Below are 18,719 nucleotides of genomic sequence, written 5' to 3'. Positions count from 1 at the left end.
ACAGCTGATTGCAGCAGGTGAGTGGAGGTTGAGCCGGGAGCCAGGAGTGACAGCCACCACGCACACACAAACAACACAGACAGGGGGAAACAAACAAACACAAAGGAGACGGATGGAGCAGTACAGCCACCACAGCGTTACCTAATGCAACTCCACACTACGTCTTACGGTGCCGTGTACCGGAGGGGAGAGAGAGAGAGAGAGCAGCGAAGGAGGTGGGGAGAGAGAGAGATGTAATATGGTTTCCTGGTAAAGCTGTGGAGAGTATGTGCTGCAGGGAGGTGGATGCACAACGCACCCAGGAACGAACGCTAGCTCCGGTCCTTTTCCCGTGAGGAAAACTGTGGACTCGATGTCCTGACAGGCTGGTATTTGTGCAACCTGCACAAACACAATACTGCACCATGATTACAAATGGTGAAATACAATGTAAAACTACCGAAAAATACCAGCTCACTAAAACACAACCGCTCAACTCAACGCAACTACTAACTATACCCGAGATGTTTACCCTTTGTGATGTAATATAACGCGTTTGACGTATGACCTTAAAAAAAAGCCTTTTTTAAGAGCATTGCTCAAAATTGCTCCTTTCCCTCTGAATTCCTGCCCTTATGTCTCGTAAAACATATCAAATCCTACATTCACTTTTTTAATTGTAATTTTCAAGCAAGTTTAAGCATAACTGTAGAAAAAAAAAAAACCTGCAAGATGCTCTTTAAGTATATTTTTCTGGTATCAGTAGGCTACTTTACTCCACTACTTATTTTTCTGACGACTTTTTAATTTTACTTCTTACATTTTGAACCCAAATACCTGTACTTGCTACTTGTTACATTTTCCAAACAGGCTGGTTCCTTCAGTTTGAATGTGTGTTTGGTGGCGTGATCATTATTATTTAGACTAGAGTCATTGCGTGCCTATTGATTTGAACACGATCCGTGTATCCATAATTTCCTGGTCTTCTCTAAAGAAGATGGACCAATGAAAACGTTGTCATGTTGCCGTTGTTCAGCATGGAAACATTCATTAGCTAACAATGACATTATTGTTCTATTAATATAAAGGGAGGTCAGTCAGGTACTCTTTAAAACAGCTGCTAGTTATGGGTACTTTTTACTGAAGTACATTTCAAAGCCCATACTTCTTTACTTTTACTTGAGTAAAGAAGTTTAGAGTATTTTTAAACACGAGTATCTTTACTTCTACTTGAGTAAAAGATGTGTGTACTTTTGCCATCTCTGATTACAATACCCTTTGCCTTGCATTTTCAGCAGTAGCCTATAGTGCTGCTCAGGCCGTCTAAAATCCATCTGAATAAGAATCGGAATCTTGATATTGATGTTCTGATGCAAAACATCTACTGTCCAATGTAGATTAAATGTTCTTAAGCAATACAATTCAGCTGGCCTTAATCTTTTAGGTTCTTGACTTGAGGTTGGGAGGTGTAATATCCCACTACACCAGAAGAAGCACTTACTGCGTGTTGTTTCAATGAAACTTCAGCAAGATTCATTCTTAAATGGGTTTTTTAACCAGGTAGGAATTGTTGTACCATAACACTTTCGGAAATGGTTTACTTTCTGAACAGTAAAATGGCAACAATGCCCTAATCTGAACGGACGCTAACTGTATATGAAATGTTGAATTTATTTAAATAGTGAAGAACACACTGTGTAATGTATTTCCATGTTAGTCTTTCTTTGGCCACAAGATGGCAGTCGTAGAGATAATAGTGTCCAGTGGAGTGTGTGCGTGCGTGTGCGCGCGAGTATGACGATCAATAATCTAATAAGGGAGGGAGTTAGTCGTTGAAACATGTTTAGGTCACACCTAAAAGTGTATCTTTGATTGTTTTGTTGAATCTGCGTTAGAAAAGTGACGTATGCATTTACAATAAGGAAGGTGGCCTCACGTAGCCTCACGCTAATTTACAGGGAAAGGTTTGTGCCTCGTTTAAAGTTACGTTTCAGAAGACAACACCTTCTCTGGCAAATTTGGCGAACATCTAAATCCAAAAAGCATCACTATTTTATCTTTAAAATTGTGCATTAATAATAATAATAATAATAATGCATTTTATTTATATAGCGCTTTTCACGACTCAAAGACGCTTTACAATATGAGGGAGGGTAGACAAACAAGGACAGGCAAACAAGTAAGTATAGTAAAATAAATAAAAAGGCAGTCAAGAGGAAATTGATTGAGAGGAGGGGGGCTTATGGGTAGGCAGAGTTGAAAAGATGTGTTTTGAGGCGGGACTGAAAGACTGTGAGGGACTCAGAGTCACGGAGATCTTGGGGGAGGGAATTCCAGAGCCTAGGAGCTGCCACTGAGAAGGCTCTGTCCCCAAAGCTGCAGAGTGTGGATGTGGGAATGGATAGGAGTCCGGCTGCGGTGGATCTGAGGGACCGTGGGGAACTGCTGGTGGCCTTGTGAGTGTGTGTGTCCACTGTGAGTGTCCTAGTGATGTGTCGGTCGCGAACGAGCCGGCTCAAAGAGCCGGTGTCGGTACCAGATGTGTTCGGGGTACCATATGTGTTCGGGGTCCGTCTCTTACCAGTGACGTCACGACGTCACGACGTAATGACGTCACGCATTGTGATTGGCTGTACGGTAATTTACCCACGCTGTCTAGACTAGTATAGAGGGTTTTTTTGATCATTACATTACATTGTATTTAGCTGACGCTTAAGTGCATTCGACCAACAAGATAAAAACTTGAAGAAATATAATAAAACTTGAAGAAAAACAAAGACGAATGAGGAGAAGAACAAGAGAAATCGAAGGTAAGAAGTATATAACGTAATATGGTAGGTAATATGTAATATGTTCAGTGCCGTTGGTACGTTAGTTCAAACAGTAACAACGGACTATTTTTCTTAGCGTATGCATGTCAATTTAAATCAATACATACAACTATTTCACATGTACAATATTTTCTTAGCCCTAATACTTAATACTACTTTTTTCGTTTTGATTGTTATATTTGATTATATTATATATTATCAATAAATTATATATTATATATCAATATGATATACTTTTCTATATAATAGATTATCAAAAAAAGTATTTATTAAGTAAGGGATAATGTGCAGCAATCACAATCAAGTCCACAATCGAATCCATAAAGACAAAGTAAATCTGTTTACAGTTGTTTCATATGGATGTTGAGAGGTATCCATATATCTCTTCATTTTGCTCTCAAAGTGCACCAGATTGATGCATTTAACTTCAATATTTTAAAAAAATCACTCCAAAGGGAGTGCTTGTTCTTCCTTCTGTCTGTCTGAATCTGTGTATTCTCATGTTCCGATTAACCCAGCCAAATTTTTCTTCTTTTGTGTCTTGATGTGATCTTGAGTCGAGGCTGATCCTCTTGCTGTGGTCCCGCATCCTGGATCCTCTATCCTGAGTTCTGGATTAAGTCGTGGACTTCGGGTCGTGGCTGAACCTGTCTCTGCGGTCCTGCCTGGGTCTCGTCGTGCTGCCTCCCTGAAGGCTCCCACAGGATTGTTGACATCTTCGTGGATTCATCCTATTATTATAGAAGCATGCATTTCCTAACATACGGTCTACCTATGTTGCAAATGTATTATCTCTTTGATTTACACACGGCATCTATTGCAAGTCTGTCCGTCCTGGGAGAGGGATCCCTCTTCTGTTGCTCTCCTTTAAACTGTGGGTTTTCTCTTGAAGTTTTTCCTTGTACGATGTGAGGGTCTAAGGACAAAGGGTGTCGTTTTCTTCTCATACTGATATTCTGAACAAACTGCTGTTGTATTAGCTGTAAAATGTCTTTACTGTAGGGTATTTTTATTATTTGTACAACAGTTTGGCTCGACCAAAAATCGTTTATAAATGTGCTATATAAATAAAACTTGATTTGATTGATTTGATTTGAAAGGGTGTGCGCCAAGGTTCCATATTAGGACCAATAGACCAATTTCACCATATATGTAAATAATCTCTAATAATCTTTCAAATGCTGCTTTCTATTTCTATGCAGATGATACTGTTATTTATTGTTCATCCTCTTCTATAGAGCAAGTCTTGATTTCCTCCAGTCTGCCTTTGATGTTATTCCATCCCATTTATCTCAACTCAAGTTAGTATTAAATGCAGACAACTCCAAACTCATGATATTCTCAAATCGCAAAAAGTTAACTTCTTTTCTCCCCAACATTTGTACTGTTCAAGGGACTGACATTGACATTGAAAGGGTCACTACATACACATATCTAGGTTTTATTATTGATCAGAACTTATCTTTCAAGTCACACACTGAAAATGTTGTTTTAAAATTAGGTTTCTCCTTTCAGACAAGGAAACATTTGATCTCTGCAACGTTTTTACCAGTATTGGATTCTGGTGATCTGCTTTACATGAATGCCTCTGACCAGTGCCTAAAGAGTTTGGATACTGTGTACCATTGTGTATTATGTTTTATTACATATATATATATATATATATATATATATATATATATATATATATATATATATATATATATATATATATATTGTGAGTTTGGAATAAATATGCACTTCATGAAAATTATTAGTTGGTTACTGTTAGTAAAAAAACAGTAAGGTTAATACTGGATGTTTGTTACACTTGGATATGTTTTCTGTAATACTTGTAACATAATTATTCTCCAGTTTATGCATTTGAGTGACTTGCAGTTAATGCTCGACATTCAATTCAAAACCTTTATTTATCCAGGTAAAATCCCATTGAGATCAATGATCTATTTTTCAAGGGAGACCTGCAGCAGTAGGTTCCACATGAATACATACAAACTTAAACAACAGAACAACAAAAGGACATCATACAGCAAAAAATACAGGGATTACAATTTACATATCTATCCACATGTACAGGTACCAACAGCATCTGACTGTGGAGCATCCAACCGAGCTTTAAAAACATGTAGTGGTACCAGCTTGGTAATTTTACATTCTTTTTGCAGACTGTTCCAAGTTAGTGGAGCTGCACATCTAAAAGCTTTCTTCCCTAAGACAGTCCTAGCACTTGGCACATTTAATAAAACCACAGCATGAGATCTCAGGCAATAAGTACTTTCAATTTGCCGAGAGATCAGGGAGCAGATATAAGATGGTACTTTATCCAACATGGCTTTGTAAATGAAAATGTACCAGTGACTGAGCCTCAGTACAGTAAGTGATGGCAAAACCGCCTTGGTTTACAGTGTACAGTGATGCGTAAGTGCTTTACAGTTTGTCACAAATCTCAGTGCACTGTGATAGTAAAACCTTATTGTGGTGTAATTATATATCCAAAGCAGTCAGAAGTCAGAAAATCTTTAGTGATGTTTAACCACTCAGAAGACAGCCCATCAAAATTAACACATTGGGACCTTTCAGAGAGGTAGTTCATCTTCTACATATAATAATGGACAAAGTAAAGAATGAAGTGTAGGCTATGTTTAAATGTTCGGAATTTGACCGTGTATGATGGTCCTCTTGAGTTGCCGTGCAGCCAATGGCGTACAGCCATTGCTCCGTTCTCATGTTTTTTTAACATGTTTTTCACAAACATTTTCACACGCTAGGAGCATAGGAATAATTCAATTCGGTTCGTCATGATCTGTAGATGTGATTTGCCCCCGAGCACCCCTGGGTAAATTACCGTACAGCCAATCACAATGCGTACAATGCATGACGTCATTGGTAAGAGACGGCCCCCGAACACATATGGTACCCCGAACACATCTGGTACCGACACCGGCTCTTTTAAGTGAACGACGGGAGCCGGTTCGCGCCCGCGAACGACCCGGTTCTTTTTTTTTTTTGTGGAGGGGTCTAGATCGGCATAAAGGCACATTATGCAATGCGCAATGTGCACATTATCCCGCTTATTACATGGCCACATTCTCAACAAAGTAACGACATGACTCCCAGTATTAATTGAAATGCTTTTATGGATTTAGAAAATGATTTTATTGATTTAAAAAATAGTTGTATGTATTTATTTAAATTGACATGTATCCGCTAAAGAAAAATAGTCCGTTGTTACTGTTTGAACTAACGTAGCAACGGCAGGGACTGCTTCGATAGTGTTTTTGAGGAGCTTTTTGATTACAGATTTTAAAACATCGTTGCTTGCTTTAAAAGTAGCACAATGCATTATGTCAAACCTCGAAAGTATCTAGATATCCCTGCCCTAATGCCAAAGTAAATATCAACTGAATATGTGTCGCTGTTTGATGTCTATGTCTGGACCGCTGCGTAAAAAGGAGGGTTTCTGCCCCACTTCTCTTCTTACTTCTATAAGAATAAAACACGGAGGAGGGAGATCTCTTTTTCTCCCCCTTTTCTGAGAGCCCAGTAGCTGATCTCAGAGCACGCTCCACTCTCCTGCAGGGGGGTGTGATCAACTGCAGCTCACATAATCTGCCTTTTCTTTAAATAGAGTTTTAAAATGTCGTTACAGTAGCCCCTTTTTTTAAAAATAGTTTTTATAGGTTTTGCTATTTGTTTTGTGTAGCGTGGTTCTACAAGCAAGTCAGTGCATTCATGGGGTGGTATCAGAGAAAGAAAAAAAAACATTTGGCCACAGCAAATCATTTATATTAAACATGTATTTTTTACTTTTGAATACTTCAGTACAAAGGATGTATTGATTAATTTAAGTGATATATGTGTACACAGGCTAGGCCTATACATAATTCATTAGTCAAAACAGGGCTACATTTGATTTAATTATAAAAGGTATAATATGTGAAGAGTTTATCGCCGGCCGAGTCCGGCAGCTGGATACGGGATTAGAACCGCAGTGACGCGTCGTAAAACCCGGAAGTAAGTTAGCATTTTTAGCACTTCCGGTTCCTTCCTCAAAAAGCAATGCATTTTTTCCATAGGGTTTTGGATAATAGCTCGAAATAAGGTCTGTGGTTGACACAAATTTAAGAGGTAATTGACGTTTTGTTCTAAGACATTAAATACATCAGCAGTGACCCCACTGGGGATTTTTGAAGAGTTTACGTGTCTGAAAAACGATGGTTGTTACCGAATGGCTGAATAGGACTACAGAAATTGTCGAGGCCGTTGTACGTCATTACGCCGAACACGTAAAAACTCCCGCTAAGTTTGTTTTCCCCTGTGTTCTGCTTAAAAGCAAGTACCTGCCTATCTTTAGTATCTGTATATCTATATCTGACCATTAGAATCTGTATTTTTGAAATTGTCGTTTTTAACAACGTAGTTTTACAAATTATAGAATAATTAATTACCAGTGTTTTCCAATTTTACTCGGCAGTTCGTTTCGTTGGCTATGCAATGGTTTGTTGCTTTGCTCCGGGTTGCAGCCACAGGTCTTCGCATGAAACGTGCTTGTTCTATCGTTTCCCGGCCAATGTTTTCCAAAGGAGAGTCTGGATTCGTGCCATGAGGTAAGCTGACGTTACATTTTTGTCCATGTCACGGTGAAATGTAAATAATGGGTAGTGACTGTATCGCCGTTATAGAGATGGCGCTGCTGAAAAGACCGCAACATAAATAAAGATAATGAATACATCGTATTAAAACCTGTGTGGCTTATATGATAAGTCTAATTAGTACAAGCAGCATAACGTTTCACCATGTAACTAAAGATTGTAGTCAGGGAAATCAGTTTGACATATTGAACTAATAACACATCACCTCTGGCTGGCAGAGAACTCTCTGCTCCATAGCTTCTCTTGGACGTAAAATCACATGTACATTTTACATTTATATTCAATTTAATATTCCATCCCTCACATACTTTTGTATATATAATAACTTATATTTTGTTTTTCTTGTTATGCTGCTGCAACACAAACATTTCCCAAATTGGGATCAATACAGTAATATCTTATCTTAATTAATAAATATAACTATTATAATTAGTGTAGCAGCTGACACCTATTTTCAATATGGATTAATCTACCATTTATTTCTTTAGTTCAATTTTCATCTATAAAAATGTCAAAATAGTGAAAATGTTCACGAGACTTATCAAAGTGCAAGGTTATATCTTTAGATGTTTTGTTTTAGCCTATGTACTGTATTTCTTAATGCTCTTACAGTATATGTGACGGTGTGACTTCCATGAAACTATATTTTATATCTTCCCAACAGACGAGCTGACAGGAAACCTAACACTCTAACAACCACAACATTGCAAAGGTGAGTAAATGTAAATTAAAAACAATTCACAATTTTTTTATTTCTTCTTCTTTCTTACAGTGAGGTGAAGCTGACCTTGCACTTGGTGCCAGTAAGGATGTTCCTCACGCAGGCTGAATGTTTCTCCTTCCTTACTGACACAGAAGCCCTTGATTTGCAATGCTTCACTAATTGTCATTTCCCTGGCTCTGTAGGGACACTTTACCTCCAGCACAGCGGAAGACCCTACCAGACCATCCGGAGATGCCCCCAACAATCCTGATAGGGAGAGCCACAAATCTGACCCTGGCAAAAAAGGAAGCAGTCACACGCTTTGACCTCAGGACAGCTCCAAAGTTGCTGGCAGTCAACCTTCATTTCCTGAACAAATGCCAGTTTGGGTTGGTTCGCTGACCAGTGGTAGCCACCTGAATTGCCCTCTGTTGCTCTTCAGACAATGCCATGCTTGCCACAATTGCCTCAGGTCCCTGATGCCCAACAGATTTGATAATTTCAGGAACAGTAAGTGTTTCCAAGCTGTAGTGTTCCTCTTCTGGCTCGGGGGAGAGAAGCCAAGAAATTCCTGAAAACCTGCCCCCGAGTCTGTCCCTCAGCCAGTCACGATCTTCGGAGGTGGGTTCTCTTGTGAGCGGGTTAAATTAGTTATTGGTTTCAACAGTCACATTAAAACAGTTACTAAATCAGCTTACTATCACCTAAAGAACATATCTAGGATTAAAAGACTAATGTCACAGCAGGATTTGGAAAAACGTGTCCATGCTTTTATCTTCAGTAGACTGGACTACTGCAATGGTGTCTTCACAGGTCTCACTAAAAAATCTATTAGAAAGCTGCAGCTGATTCAGAACACCGCTGCTCGAGTCCTTACCAACACTAAGAAAGTGGATTACATCGCTCCAGTTCTGAAGTCTTTACACTAACTTCCTGTGTGTCAAAGAATAGATTTCAAAATACTGCTGCTGTTTATAAAGCACTGAATGGTTTAGGACCAAAATGCATTTCTGACCTCCTGCTAAATGATGAACCATCCAGATCTCTCAGGTCTTCAGGGACTGGTCAGCTTTCTGTCCCCAGAGTCAGAACTAAACATGGTAAAGCAGTGTACAGTTATTATGCTCCAAATATCTGGAACAAAATCCCAGAAACTTGCAGGTCCGCTGCAACTCTTACTACTTTTAAATTAAATTCTTTTTGTCGCTGCTCTTAATTGAACTATTAATATCTTAGACTGCACTGTAACTTTTATCCATGTATTTTTTCTTTTAATGTTTATTTTATTAGCTTTTCTTTTTAATGACTGATTTTAAATGCCATTTTCTTAATGTCTTTCATTTCTTGTAAAGCACTTTGAATTGCCTTGTGTTGAAAAGTGCTATATAAATCAACTTGCCTTGCCTTGCCTAATAAAGATTTCATGTGACACATACAATTGATTTGTTGATGGGAATTAATGTGAATAAATTAACTCGGTCTTAAAAGGTTAACGGTACTCTTGCTATCACCACTCACCGACACTATAAACCTTGTCCCTCATGCTAGCCCTGACAACACCGGTAAGCACACCTTCATCTAGGCTGCACTGTAACGTGTCCTGACTTGTAGTGGTTCTCTCCTCTATCTACACTCTTCTTGTCATCTTTGTAAAACGATATCAGACTGGTAATTGACACAGCCATGACTTCTAGTTAAATTCAGTGTGGCTAAAAATTAAAAGCTTTGTTAAAATATGCAAGTGCGCGAAAGTCAAATTTAGCTTTATTGTCAAAAATTCTACATGTGTTATACATCCAGAAATATCGTTTCCCACAGTGTGACATGTATACATAAAACAAAAAGGGCCTAGATAAACGTGGTATACATTAAACAAAACGGGCCTAGATAACCGGGGTATACAGTTTAAAATGTTAATATATTTAAAGTGTTCAAAGTGCAGTTTCAGTGCAAGTCAGTTGAAACGATCTTAAGTTGGCGTGACGTTCAAGTCGTGCGACCCTGCTGCTGTACTGGCTTGTAGTTCGTTATATAGCATAACGTTAGCATTTCGCTTTTGGCGACTAGATTTATGATTAAAAAATTATAAAAGTAGGGTTGACATGTGGAGATTATCCGGCTGAACAAAACGTGATCCCTTTCTTAAATGTGTGTCAACCACAGACCTTATTTCGAGCTATTTTCCAAAATCCTATGGAGAATTTGCATTGGTTTTTCGCGAAGGAACCGGAAGAAGTTTACATCCGGGTTTTACGACGCGTCACTGCGGTTCTCTATTCCGGCCCATAGCTCTCCGGTCCGGGGGGGATGAAGAGTTTATCGCCGGCCACTAGAGGGTTATGGCTAGAAAGGATCCGTCTTATGTAAAACTCTCGCGAGAGTTTGGCTGAATGTCACGTGGCTGAATGTTTACGTTTGGCAGGCAGCCTTTCAGTTACGATCGTTAACATCAGTGGGCCACAGCAAATGATAATGAGAAGCTAAACTATCTATTAATTATGTAAATTACAGGGAGTGTGATTGTTGAAATAGGGTGTTAGCGGTCTTGCTGGTGTTCAAAGAAGAATGACAACACTGTAGATCACCAACACTATGGTTTATTTTTTATTCATAGGCAAATCAACGTTGTCACAGTAAAAGTCCCAAGATAGTTCCTGGTGCAATGAAATGTTCCCTTGCAGTGTTTTACTATTATGTCTGATGTTTCTCTATTAATATTGCTGCTGCATTAATGTGTATGTTGCATCATGTTACTTCTGTAGATGTGTTTCCGAGCCGCTCCGATTACAACGAGAGTTACAACGAGAGTTACAACGAGAACGTGACGTCATATTTACACTAGACGGATCCTTTCTAGCCATAACCCCACTAGAGGGCAGCGTCACTGCTGTCGCTGCCCGGTTATGCCGTGCTCTGACCCGGTAGTGCCGAGCGGCCATTTTAGTTCAAACATTTTTCATTCACTCCGCCTCGAGTTGAGACGTTCGTCCACTCATTCATGTAGGACTGTTTCCACTATTATATTATACTATATATTATGCTATATATATATTATACTATTATACTACTATACTCTGTGTCGTGGTATATATTTGTGTTGATGACATGCATGGAGGTAATACTTTGTCAGCTTATCTTGCTGCATTACTCTGTTTCAGGGTGTCGTCATCCTTGTCAATAAATTACCGAAACTGACATTAAGGAGTGTGTTTAAAGTGTGGTAAACTGAAGAGCCGTTTAGGAGCCGAAAGAGCCGGCTCTTCTTGGTGAGCCGAGCCAAATGATCCGGCTCACCAAGAAGAGCCGGAATTCCCATCACTAGAGTGTCCTGCTGCTTAGTGTGTCTTGTGTAATGGACATGTCAGCTGCAGCAGCATTGTGAGTGTTACAGATGTAAGATTTCGTCCTCTGCAGGGCTACCCAGGGTCACATCAAGACTCTCCTGGAGTGTAGTGTGCTTTATGTGAGTGCACCCTCACTACTCCATCATACAGCTCTGATGAATATTCTAAGCCCTGTGCTGTTAAAGGCATATTTATATCCCATAGAACACAAATAATGTTGAGGAAAAATAAAGTAGAAGTACTGTCTCTTGTGCAGTCCACCATGAGCAGTCCACTTGACCTCTGCTGTTCCCTGTTCACCTCTGGCTGACACTTTAGTCTGTAACCTATTACTGTAATGCAGGTCTTCACAGCTTAGACTGGAGTGTCGGTGCATAATGTAACAGGCAAAGACATTCCCAGCTGGTTCAGGATGAAATGCTCTAATCAAGCAGAGAGATATTGTTCAAATCTCAATCTCAAATTACTACATATTCCTAATGATAAGGACAATGGGCAAACATGAGTTGCAATAATGTAAGTTGCATATTAAATCATATGGCTGGGTACATTTTCACAATCATATGAATTCTTAAAGAATGTCACGAAATTATAACTGAGTTAGGGTCAATAAATACATGCAAACGATTTTTTTTTTAAATATTGAAGTTAAATGCATCAATCTGGTGCACTTAAAGCAACATTAAGAGATCTATGGATTCATCTGTCTACACCCATATTGTTGTAGCTTTTATTTAACCAGGTGAAAATCCCATTGAGATCAACGATCTCTTTTTCAAGGGAGACCTGTGAAACAGAACTGTTAGCAGATTTACTTTTTCTTTATTTAAATCACTCCCCTTTCAAACTGTATTCTTGTTTTACTGTCCTATTGAATTTCATACCTGTTTTTCATTTATTCTCTTATTTTGTAATAACTACAATGATCATATAAAGGTGTTCCTCAGAAATACTTGTTTACATAAATGCTGACCAAACCGTTTGAGACCCACTAAGATAACTATCTAAACCAGGGGCGGACTGGCCATGAATCTGGAGAATCACAGACGGCTGGTGTTGTGTCAAATGATGCACCCCCATCATGAAATGCACCCCTTGTCATGGGGACGCGTATTTGTAAATGAAACGTGAAGACCTTAAAACGATGCTTAAAACGAAAAGTAAACGTCTAGGTTTTTTTTAATGGTAATTTACAGACTGTGAGTCGCTTAGTGGTAGGTCATATAGTCTTGATTCTTGTGGTTAAACTTTTCGCTCCATATTTTGATGGTAGTGGTGCCGAATCCTGGATTTTTGCATTCATTCGTCACTTCTTTTTCAATAATCTTTTTATTTATTGTGTGTTTTTTTTTATTGTTACATCCTGTCTGTATACACGTGCTTTAAAATGTATTGTTTAATTTTACATATTTGTCATATAATAAACAAAATATATGTTTACAAATGTTACATAGTCTTTGTCAGAATATCTTTGCCACGTTATGCACCCCTTGCTATCTTACAAAATAAAAGTCTCACATTCATGAAACTTGCTCCATTCATCGGTACTAGTCCTACAACCATACGCTAAAATATGCTTGAGGGTGGGAATAAGAGAACCATCTTTTTTAGGGTGGTGCTTTTTATGACAAGCCTGGTATATCGTCCGAGTCAGAAATAAAACAAATATGCCCCCCACGCAGTGGCGGTTCTACGGGGTGGCACCTGCCACCTCAGAAAAAATGCCTTGCCACCCTAGTTGCCACCCCAGTTGGCAGCTTTGTTTTGAAAGAAAAGTTTTGGCTCATCTGACATTTATGAGAGAAAATCTCTAATGTCCGAGTGCAAGTGAATGCAGCACAAGACGCGAGCCTTGTATCCCCTCCCCCGGCCCTGGCGCGAGCGTGGAAATATGATCGGCAGCGATTTCTATGAAGGTAGATATGGTGCAAAATGCGAGAGCGTGTAAAACCTGATGTGAGCACTTGCAGAAAAAAAATCTGAGCTTGTGTGCATACATTTACACTTGTATAAAATATCCATGTAAGTGTGAACCAAATTTACACTTGTATAAAATATCCACGTAACTGTGAACCAAATTTGAAGTCACAGAAGAAAAAAAATGAACTTAGTGATGAAATGTTCACTTGCAGAAAAATACACATTTTTTAAATATGTTTTCCATTACAACTGCAACTTGGCTATTACGACCTCTCAAATCAGTCATTATAACTTGACGAATCTGCTCTGTGGCAGTATAAATCGACAAATCTGCGGTCCTGACTTTTGCTACACTTCTTGCGATAAATGTGTCGCAAAAGTAATTTTCACATGTAGATGTGGGGGGAGGGAGGGTGGTTGGCGCAAAGGGTCGGTGCAATCAGAATGATGAGGCTTGGGTCAGTCACACAGTCACAGCCATAGTCAGTCAGGTCGTACCGGATGACATGGCGCGTCAATCAACGGTAAGTTTTGCCCATTACTTGCCCAGTATTACTTTGAATATTATTATTGTGATTGAGGATTAAATCCGCTTTGAAGACCACCGTTTTATATCTTGCAGTTTAGCGGCAAAATAACGTCAGTTAGCCAGCTAACGCTAGCTTTGTTGAGTTTATGCTAGCTAAACAAGTAGTGGTTGTAGTCTACAGCAGTACTTAATATATTATAGCCTACTGCTTTGGCACTAACGGTTGATAACCGTTTATGAAAATAAAACCAATTGAACTCTACTGAAATAATGACACGTTTTATAATTGACACGTTTTATAATTGTCTTGGGCTGCTGTGTTTTTAAAACCTTTGTAAATTATCCATGCTATTTTTTATTTAGAACGAAGAGTTCAGAATCTTAAAATCCCTTGACGTTTGTATGCAATTGTGCTAAATTCAACTCTGGAATCAAGCAAATATTAATATGTTTGCATGACATTAGTTATTTACATTTTGCCATCACTTAAAGGTGGGGTAGGTAAGTTTGAGAAACCGGCTCGAGATACACTTTTTGCATTTTGCACCATATCTACCTTCATAGATTTCATTTGAATGGGGGGACAGCGCAAAACGAGAAGCATTTTGGATCCAAGAAGACGGAAGGAATGAGGTATTTGCGGTCTACAATGACAGAGAAGAGACTGTCAAGTTTGGCAGTACTCAGCTGCGCATTGAATCAAAACGCACCATAGCTTTAAATCTTAATAAGTTTGTGAGGCGTTTTGCTGAACAAGATGGTAATCGCCACATTCAGCTGTAATAGGCATGCCAACTTGATGCCCTGCTCACGGATGACTCGATGAGCATAATAAACTGTTAAGATGATGACCTTACGTGTGTATAAAATATTTCTTCTTTGTAGGGGTCTGCCCCAAAAAAACAGTTTCTAGTCCTGAGAAAGTCAAATAAGACGGTGTGTAAAAAACTACACTACCCAGCCAAAAAAAAGTAACCACTTTGATTTAACTAGGCCGGTAAGGACTTTCCACTGGATAATAACTACAGCGATGTATATGTTTTAGCTGAATACACGTTTTTTAACCCTAACTGATGCAGGAAGTCACTTCTTTAATGTTTGTTCTTTTTGATGTAAAGTCAAGGTTGTAACTTTGCAATGAAGTTGTGGGGCGCTGAACTGTGCCTTTGATTCTTTTGATATATGATAGTAATTACTTGTCTTTCAAATTTGAAGGAGGGTGAGCAAGCATCTTGAGGAACATTCATCTTTAACTCCTCCAAAAAATATAGTTTATTCAATAATACATGAATATGTGAATCATAACAGTGATTGACAGCTGATAGGAATAATATGATTGTTGATAGTATCATATTAATTCAGACAAACATCTATGAGACAGTTAATTAATGTACTTATTGCAGCAGTCTGCATAGATTTGGTATTGTTCAGTTAAAATGCATGCACATTATGTCTGCCACCTTATATATTTATAAGTAAGGCTTTACTGATGTGCCACAATAATGTCACCTATGTTATTGAATTAAAATATCAATATTGTGGCTTTCCAAGTTATCATTGATTGATATGACTGCGATTAAATCAGCATATACTTCTGCCAGGGGATGCCACCCCTCAAAATCTCCTGCCACCCTCTTGCCAGCCCATGAATATTTGTCTAGATCCGCCCCCACGGGAACTCGACCTTTCACAAAGAATATGTACACTAACACTTGAACTTGAACACACACATGTGCGTGTGCAATAATTAAATTACAACAGGATTGTATGGTTAAAAATGCATAATATAGACCCTCCAGAAAAACGCGGGCAAAAATCCTTGATTATGCGGGCTAAATTCCTTGATTATGCGGGCTAAAATCCTTGATTATGCGATTAAACATGCGGGGTTTTATGTGATTTTATGCGGTGAAATTGCGGGAAGTTAGGAAATATGCGGAAAGTTGCGAAATATGCTAAAAATGCGGGGGAAAAGAATAACAATTTTTTAAAATATTGGGCTGTCTTATTTATTCTCTCTCACACACAACCTGCCACTAACGTTAAACCCCTTTACTATTCAACACATTCAATGTTTATTTATTGTAAAAGCAATTGGGCTATTTTAATCTCACACCCCCCCCCCCCCCCCCCCCCCACACACACACACACACACACACACACACATACAAACACACACACACTTCTCCGCCTCATTCTGTTTTCATTTACTCGTTCGTTATCTGACCAGCTTCAATCTTGTAGGCTACTCACTTCGTTTCTTGTAGCCCTCGAAAGGGTTTTGGAGGTTGATCCCTCGATGAACGGGAGTTGAATGGCTTTCTTGTCCGCAGCAGCAGAAAGCATTTTCGAATGTTTGAATGAATCAAAGTGGGTCACCACCGTCGATTTTCTCTTATGCTGCAACACACAGTTGCACGGGGTGCAGAATGGTTCCCCCCCACTTTTTGCCCGGTCTTTAGTAGAAATGTTCGTTGGTAAATGAGCTCTATACAGTGTTGTTTACATTCTGTAATGCGCGAGCTGATGACGTCACGTTAAGACGAGTTGACTTTTTCTTCTTCTCAACTTTGTGTGGAAAAATGCGGGGATTATGCGGCCTTTTGATAAATATGCGGCTTTTAAAAAATCTGCGCCATTTTGCTGATTATGCGGTAAATTCTGCGATCGCAGAATCGAGTTTTTCTGGAGGGTCTAATAATAGGTTAGTTATGAGGGAGTTAAAACAATATTGAATGATAGTCATTATTTTGGAGTGTTTTGGACTGAGATAAATCATGGGTCAAAATTGACCCGAGAACACCATGAACGTTAACAGCTTTCGAACACAACACCACGGTTAAAGATGAATATGACATGTTGTTCACTGACTTTGATTGCTTACCATGTCACTGGACTCCAATCTTCAAAATGAATGTTTATTTTATGTGTGATAATGTACACACTTGTAGTATGGATAATATGTCACTTTATTTCTTTATTTCATTCAACATGTATTATTAATTACTGTGTGTATGTAAATGTTTTTGGACAATTGCAGGACTAGCCCTCACTCCATATTTGTTTTATTTCTGAATTGGATGATAAACCAGGCCTTTCATAAAAAGCAACCCCCTAAAGATGCTTCTCTTCATCCCACCCTCAATCATTTTTCAGGGTATAGTTGTAGGACTAGTACCAATGAATGGAGCAAGTTTCATAAATGTGAGACTTTTATTTTGTAAGATAGCAAGGGGAGCATAACATGGCAAAATTATGCTGACAAAGACACACTCCTCAATGTCAGTTTCGGTAATTTATTGACAAGGATGACGACACCCTGAAACAGAGTAATGCAGCAAGATAAGCTGACAAAGTATTACCTCCATGCATGTCATCAACACAAATATATACCACGACACAGAGTATAGTAGTATAATAGTATAATATATATATAGCATAATATATAGTATAATATATATATAGCATAATATATAGTATAATATAATAGTGGAAACAGTCCTACATGAGTGAGTGGACGAACGTCTCAACTCGAGGCGGAGTGAATGAAAAATGTTTGAACTAAAATGGCCGCTCGGCACTACCGGGTCAGAGCACGGCATAACCGGGCAGCAACAGCAGTGACGCTGCCCTCTAGTGGCCGGCGATAAACTCTTCATCCCCCCCGGACCGGAGAGCTATGGGCCGGAATAGGTTAACGGTCTAAATCCCATATCCAGCTGCCGGACTCGGGCTCGTAACGTGCAGGCGGCCTCCTCACGCGGCCCGGCCAAGCAGGCTGGGGCAGCGTCGGTGGCGACTGCGGCACCGGGAGCGGTGCGCCCAGGAAGGCACCCGAAGGAACAGTGAGGTCAGAGGACACCTCATCAGCAGGCGTCGGTGGGGAAGCGCCCATAGCCGAGTCGCGGGGTCCAACAGCCGGCCGCTGAGCAATCCCCTGCGGCGTCGCCCAGCCCGGGTGGATAAGTGGGGGCTGGTGTTCTAGAGCAGCGGGCGGCGGCGATGGCGCCGCCGACTGCTCACGGGCGCAGGGTATGGCCGGCGTGTAGGCACGGAGGAACCGCCGGTTACGGAGTGTCAGACGTCCCGAACCGTCAACCCTGACCCGATACTGGTCGTGGCCCAGCGACTCCACCACGATCCCTGACCTGTCCTATTTGTGGGGGCTCGGGCCTTGCTGGTTCTGCAGGAATACCCTTCGCCGAGGGCCAATGGGCGGAGCGGCCTCGAGTGAGTCCCCAGAGACTCGGTGGTACGGGACATAGGGGTCCGAAGGGCGTCCTCCTTCGCCGCCCATGCCTTGCGCCATAGCAGGCGGATATGCGGGTTCGAGAACTTCTCGAGGCGGTTCACGAAGGAGAGCGAGCCACGAAGGGGGCGGCCAAAGATGATCTGTGCTGGCGAGAGGTCGCAGTCGGGGTCAGGCGTGTTACGCAACTGCAGCATAGCGCGCAGGAAGCGGTCCTGATCAAGGCTGCCCGACGGGCCGGTGTTGGACATCAGGAGGCGCTTAGCAGTCTTAACCGAAACTTCGGCAGAGTTTAACGGAAGACACACGGTGTCTGACGTGCCATAAGCGGAGGAAGTCCTCAGTGTGGCTCGCCTTGAATTCCGGGCCACCGTCGCTCGAGAGCTCCTCCGGTACGCCGAAGGTGGCGAAGAACGACCGGAGGTGTTGGACCAGGCCAGCTGAGCCCGCCAGGGCAGTACCCGCCGTAGAGCTCAGGACCTCTACCCAGCCCGAGAGCCGATCCCCGACAA

At 40.4% G+C, this 18,719-nt stretch overlaps 1 long non-coding RNA gene across 1 annotated transcript; it reads left to right on the top strand.

Annotated features, from left to right (window-relative positions):
• The first annotated feature begins 7,296 nt into the window (after nucleotides 1-7,296).
• On the top strand, nucleotides 7,297-8,461 carry LOC307044199. The gene is made up of 3 exons (XR_013809568.1): nucleotides 7,297-7,417; nucleotides 8,127-8,174; nucleotides 8,369-8,461. It is a non-coding gene; the product is annotated as an uncharacterized lncRNA (long non-coding RNA).
• The last annotated feature ends 10,258 nt before the right edge of the window (nucleotides 8,462-18,719 follow it).

The sequence above is a fragment of the Notothenia rossii genome, assembly GCF_949606895.1.
Source record: "Notothenia rossii genome assembly, chromosome: 1".
In the NCBI taxonomy this organism is placed as follows: Eukaryota; Metazoa; Chordata; class Actinopteri; order Perciformes; family Nototheniidae; genus Notothenia; species Notothenia rossii.
The sequence above is the reverse complement of the archived record's forward strand: the minus strand, read 5'-3'. Positions and strand labels throughout refer to the sequence as shown.